At 31.0% G+C, this 6,000-nt stretch overlaps 1 protein-coding gene across 5 annotated transcripts in view; it reads left to right on the top strand.

The window, feature by feature from the left end:
* Positions 1-709: 709 nt before the first annotated feature.
* The window catches only part of LOC143249507 (small conductance calcium-activated potassium channel protein 2-like), a 234,467-nt gene continuing 229,176 nt past the window's right edge, over positions 710-6,000 (top strand). For 4 of the 5 annotated variants that reach the window (XM_076499475.1, XM_076499474.1, XM_076499471.1 and 1 more), the window contains exon 1: positions 716-1,242. The gene's annotated coding sequence lies outside the window, so the exon portion shown is untranslated. Of the gene's footprint in view, positions 1,243-6,000 lie in introns of all 5 variants that reach the window. The other variant, XM_076499477.1, reaches the window with a different exon arrangement.

Raw genomic sequence — 6,000 nt, 5'->3', positions numbered from 1 at the left:
TTAAGACACAAGATAGCAAACATATATTATTCAGATGCAGTTGGTTCGTAGAAAAGACACAGATATAGACTCTAAACTATTGAAAGGAATAATAATGAAGTTTGTATTTTTCAAAGATACTATGAAAACATCATGACTTTTCAATTGCATCATATTTCTTGCAGTTAAGCTTCTAAGAGACAATACATATATGTAATCTATATATGATTTTCCTCGGAAATAATGTTTTACTATGCCTTATCAGGATAAACAAGAAACATGTTAGACATCAATGCTGGTTTCCCACAGAAGTGATATTTTATTATGGTTTATAATGACAATCAGAATTCCATAGTACCATTTCAGACTACTAGAATATTTGTTACATAAAAATTACCTATGGTGCTATAACATTTGTCTATGCAAATGTACATACAAGTTTAATTTCATGATCAAAACATTCAAAACCACTAAAGCTGGAAAAAAGTTTAAGAGAAGGTTTTTCATGTTTTTAAATACTATCATAGCTATCCTGCAATCTGAAAAAAATTAGACAAAATCTGAACTGATAAAAGTGTTTTTGCTTTTGAGATAGAAATATTTGAGGGTACAAAAGCCCTTCGATTCAATTTCGATTATTATTCGGGCCATTGATTAAAAGGGTCACGAGAAAAATAACATCGGAACTAAAGTTTGGAAATATTTACGGTTTTTGAAAGTGTACAAGTTATAGCAAAACCTTCGCCCAAAATATCAGTTTGTCTGTCTTGACGAAATTTATCAGAAACAGCAAAAGTGCCGTTGACATTGATAGACCAAACACAATTCTTTTGTCATGCCTTTTTTATGGAAACATATAAAACATTAATTACCTTTTTGCGTATCTATTGTAATTCTAAATCACTGAGATAATTTGTTTTAAGAACACAAGAAACGTTTCTACGTTAACTGATCTGTGAGCATGCGTGATACTGATTTCGTAGGAAGTAACAGCTGTGCAAACATAAGCTATTCTGCACCACTTGAGAAACGTAAATAGTTCACTTCATCCAGTTTCTACTGACAAAGATCCAGAACCACGAAAACTGCTACGCATGATCAAATGCAACTGCAAATCTAGTACTTATGTATACCGTAGTTCGAGATGCACTTGACAACATTACGATCTCCATTCTACAAACGTACGTGGCAGCTAGAGTAGACGAACTTGCACGAGCTCTCAGTCAGTTATACCTAAAGAGGGAACATATATTACGCAAGCAGGTGAGAAGAATTATAGTTTCTGTTTTATCCTTTATTCAAAAACACCATAATTATTTTTTTAAAACAACCAGACAACCATACTGGTGAATGACAGATATGTAATTTCTAATTGAAATAACCCAACATCAAGCTTTTCCAATTAGAATGTCTAATAATACTACTTTTCGTCGTATGGCTAGTACTTGCTGATCCATGACTTATATAATTCCAGAAGTAAAAAGTAGGTTATTTTCGAACATCGGAATATTCTGTTTGATATAATGAGATTTTCCATTGTCCTGATTTCGTCTAATTTTTAAGTGTTTTAATTCTGAGAATGAATTAAGAGATTTTTTTACCTCTTCTCCCACAGAAAAAAAAATCTCTTTTGCCCGTCCCGATTTTATCCGATTTTAGTATCTTGTACAATAACATTTATTTCGACAGCACTATAGTGAAATAATTTTATATTTAAACCCACTTTCTACTAAACTATTCTTATAACATCTTACTTCATGCGAATGGACTTAATCCTAAATGGATTTTAGGTTACAAAGTCGACGTATTTTAACCATATGAAATGCATCCTGCTCTTAAAAAAATACGTTCATGATATTTCAATACACTACACACAGTCTTGATTCGGGAAGATCTCACTAATGATCTTACATTCCAAACAAGGAGAATCCGCTTAGGCATATGTTTAATTCCAATACAGCAAAGCTTTATTTGTAACGTTATTACAGCTATAATCGAACATTTCATTAGACTGATAAAATCCGTTATTCCATAATCCAAAACTTTGACACTTACTTTATATCTTTACCTTATTTGTCTCGAAGATAAAAGAGAACATCACCACTCTATGCCACGCAGCGCTGTAATTTAGTTATATTGTAGCGTGATGTTTGTTAATAAGGCTTTATCACAAACGACGAGACTTTAATTTTCAAATATTAAAACGTTTCTTCTTCCAATGTCTTTCGAAAACTTGAACAAATTGTCTTAATTAAGGAAATTTACAAGTTGAGTCACTTGTGCAATGATTAATGTAATTACTATTGCTTACCAAAAAAAATATATTTTAAAGTATATTGCCAAAACATTTGTACAAGGGTAAGACTGTTTCTGAACTAAGCTGCTCATTAGATTATCCAGTGGGATGTAAAATATAATTGTTAGGTCATGATATTAAAAATTGATAATTATCTGGTAATCTTAATTGATCTACTAAAGATTTTGAAGTAACTGTTCTTTATCATACAATCTTTAACTAATCATTTCAATTCTATCAATTTGTGATATTTTAATGCATGTTTAGCGGAAATACATTAAATGCCTTCGTACCCTATCTTGTTCGATTTACCAACCTTTTTACACAAGGTAGCCAGGCTTTAACACAGATAATGTATGATAAACACCTTATATAATGTCTATATAATTTAGTTCTCATAATTATAGAACAAGCTAATGTAATCTGCAAGTGATTAAAACTTCTTAATTGGGATTATGCTAATCTAAGCCTAACTTTTGTATACTAACCCGATTAGATATTTTTGTTGTGCTCTTTTGTGTTTCAGCTTACAGATCGTAATATCTTGTTACTGTTCATGTATAAGCTAAGAAAACTATATATGTTATAAGAAACATCAAGTAATTAGTTAAATAAAATTATCTATAATAAATATTTTTGAAACTATTAAAACTATTTTCCTTATTGTTTTATTAATCTAACATCACAGTTTTATGTACATTTTACCTTTACCTTGATCTTCTGGCCTGGCATGACCAGGTGGTTAAGGCACTCGACTCGTAATCTGAGGGTCGCGGGTTTGAATCTCCGTCACACCAAACATGTGGGGGCGTTATAGTGTAACGGTCAATCTCACTATTCGTTGGTAAAAAAATAGCCCAAGAGTTGGCGGTGGGTGGTGATAACTAACTGCCTTCTCTCTAGTCTTATACTGCTAAATTAGGGACGGCTAGCGTAGATTGCTCTCGTGTTGCTTTGCGCAAAATCCAAAAACAAACAAACTTGATTTCCTAGTGCTGGTGTTCGTCACAACTGATGTTGATTAAATGTTTCATGACTCTTATATTTCATTGGTAGGTGGATGAAAAAATTAGAATAGATATTGGTATTTTTCCATAGGAATAATGTTATTACAAAAACAACAACTTGAAAATAGTTTACCCCTAAGAAAACAAATAGAGATCTAAAGGAGTACGTTTTCCAGAGGTCTGATTCAGTGAATTCTGAAAATAATAACATAGGTGTGTAAATGTTGTGTCTTTAGTAAAATAAAATAATGCATTATTGTACTCTAATATATTATTCAAGTATGGAAAATATTTGTGAAGAAGTATATGATTTTTAAAAACAGATGTCTACTCCTAATTAGAATAGTATATGCTTAAATATATTTTTAGATTTCAGCATATCGCAAAACAGGCTTCGTATTTTTTCTTGTTAAATAAAGGTCAAGTATGAACATTATTCATAATAAGATGTTTCGTCTGAAATAATGTCTTAATAGTAAGTTAATCGGAAAAGTATGTTTGTAGTGAAATAGGAATTATTTAAAAATTTAATTTATTATACAAAAGATTCAAATGATGCAGAATGAAAATAATGATTTAATACAAACTTTTGTAAATTGTATAAGTTTATGTCAATCACAAGTACACACCTTCTAAATAAATTATTGGTGGGTTTCTTAGTTATTTTGACATGTAACACAATGTTACATGAGAAAAATATTCGCATAAAATGAAAGTAATTTTTGGAGTAATTGTATTGTTTGAAATACAGAATTTCTTTTTGTAATTCTCAAAATAATTTATTTTCAAACCCATGTTCGAAATAAATTAAATATATCCTTTAAGATGTTATGACTGGAGTATTTTTGTTTTTCTTCTTTTACTTACTTATTTTCAATAATATTTTTTAATTTTGAAAGATATGTTAATTAGATTTTTTACTTGTTTCAAAACTTGATCTAAATGATTCCTCAGGAATAGAGAATTTTCTAGTTTAATAAAGAAAAGCTCAACGAGACTATTATATTGATAAAACTTTTTTTGTTTGTTTACTTTGTTGAAATTCGTGAATTAGTGTTTAGAGCTATGTGCGCTAACCTTCCTCAATTTTGACAAAGTATACTGAAAGGGAGGAAGCGAGTCAAACGAAATATATCTTAATAAGCTTTTGGAGTTTGAAGAAGGAAATGATTTAGTGCCAAGAGGCTCAAAGGTTGAACCTCATTAAGGAATACAAAGTTCAGTCTAGAGCAACTCTATCGTATTTTGACAAAGTATGTTAAAAAGGAGGAAGCTAGTCAAACGATATATATCTTAATCAGCTTTTGAAGTTTGAAGAAGGAAATGATTTAGTGCCAAGAGGCTCAAAGGTCTGAACCTCATTAAGGAATACAAAGTTTAATCTAGAGCAACTCTATCGTATTTTGACAAAGTATGATAAAAAGGAGGAAGCTAGTCAAACAAAATATATCTTAATAAGCTTTTGGAGTTTGAAGAAGGAAATGATTTAGTGCCAAGAGGCTCAAAGGTCTGAACCTCATTAAGTACAAAGTTCCTAGAGCAACTCTATCGTATTTTGACAAAGTATGATAAAAGGAGGAAGCTAGTCAAACGGCTTTTGGAGTTTGAAGAAGGAAATAATTTAGTGCCAGGAGGCTCAAAGGTCTGAACCTCATTAAGGAATACAAAGTTCAATCTAGAGCAACTCCATCGTATCACAACTTCATACACAATCAGCTCTTGCCCTTATTTATTCAGTGGTGTTGTTCGTGACAACTGATACATAAAAGAAACATAAACACTCCTGAATTCCTCTTTGCCTTTGTTAATTTGGTATAACGGAAGTGCGTTGCTTTCTGTTACTCCATCTGTTAAGAAGTAGTTTATCTTATCACACCAAGTCCCTTCACTTAAAACGTAAGAAAGATTTATTAATTAGTATAAAGTAAATTTTTGAGTTATGCTATCACATTAGATGCCCAGTTTTCTGATACATCCCGATGTAATGTAATCACACTGTCAAGATATATACACAGAGTTTCTGTGATTTTTTTTTATAAATGAAGCACAGTATATCTATCAATACAATTATTACTATTAGCAAACGTTTAAGGTTTGTAATTTAATCTTTTTTACAGTAATTTATTACTTTATTTGTGCCTAAAGTCTAACGCATCTTTAAGTGCATTCGTTAAATCATCACCGTACTCGCAACATGCACGCAAAAAAGAAAAAAGAACCTTGGAGAGATAAGATAACAAGATACTGTTTTTTATTTCTTTCTAAATTTATGTTTCTGACAACTATGATGGTATGTTGAGACAGCAACTGCTACTTACTACGTTACTTGCTATTGCTATAAACTTTTGATTTTTCAAAACAAAGTCCTTCGAAGGAATGTAGAAGCACCATTATTGCAGCAAACTCAGCTTTTAAGGTATCTGAAGTTTATTGCAAATATATAGTAGCTGGTTAGGCTGTATCTACACCAATATTTGTTGTTACACAAAAGTACTTATAGACATTCAGATGTTGCTTAATTTACACGTTACTATGCTCGTTTAATAATAGAAACTACTACTTAAAAGTTTAGAAATATTAATAAGTACACCTTTCATTATATAAATGATTTACCTGTAAGATGTGTCACTTTCAAGAACACGTGTAGTGAAATGTGTCGATTTGGTTTGTTTGAATTTCGCGCAAAGCTACAGAAGGACTATCTGCGCTAGCTATCCC

This window comes from Tachypleus tridentatus, chromosome 4, assembly GCF_004210375.1.
Source record: "Tachypleus tridentatus isolate NWPU-2018 chromosome 4, ASM421037v1, whole genome shotgun sequence".
Classification (NCBI taxonomy): Eukaryota; Metazoa; Arthropoda; class Merostomata; order Xiphosura; family Limulidae; genus Tachypleus; species Tachypleus tridentatus.
Note: the sequence above shows the minus strand (reverse complement) of the source record. Positions and strands in the feature narration are given on the sequence as shown.